Source organism: Egretta garzetta, unplaced genomic scaffold (assembly GCF_000687185.1).
Source record: "Egretta garzetta isolate BGI_Z169 unplaced genomic scaffold, ASM68718v1 scaffold2, whole genome shotgun sequence".
Lineage (NCBI taxonomy): Eukaryota > Metazoa > Chordata > Aves > Pelecaniformes > Ardeidae > Egretta > Egretta garzetta.
In genome coordinates this window covers 1,301,244-1,301,852 of record NW_009258894.1, presented here as the reverse complement: position 1 = coordinate 1,301,852, position 609 = coordinate 1,301,244, and positions in this window count along the sequence as shown.

The following is a 609-nucleotide window of genomic DNA, read 5'->3' as shown; positions in this document are numbered from 1 at the left end:
AGCATCAAAAATCTGCACTACTGTGATTCGTTACGATACCTGTGCGTTGCTGTGTATTTCTGATTTCAGTCTCAGCTGATTAAAAAAAACAATAAAGCGAGGTATCTGAATCTTATTACGGTTAATACTTTTGATACCTTAAGGCCAAGATCTGATGCTTATTAAAAATATGTGGCAGTGATATCTTCGGTGTTTTGACTAAATCCAAATATACGTTATTTTTTTCACTCCCATAAATTTTAAATGGACCAGCTCTCCCCTTCAGAAGTCTTTGGTTAGTACAACCATCCAGGTAAGCAGAATGACTCAGAAAAAATTTTGGACCTTCTTCTGCCAATATTGACGGCTGTATTTCAGTAATTAATGAAGTGGTTTCTAAGGCAGGTTTGAGTTATTTGGAGGGAATAAGATGTATGTTTTTTTAAAAAGTAAAGGAAGGGTGTGTAAGGGGAACACTGGGTTAAGCAAACCAGCATTCTGATCTGTCTTCTACCAGTGACTTGGTGCTCGCCCTTTAGGAAACCTTTTGGAACTAGCAGCTCTCGGTTCACCCCTGTGCACTGGACAGCACAAAGAAACATCACTCCCCAAGGGTACAGTACTCTAGTA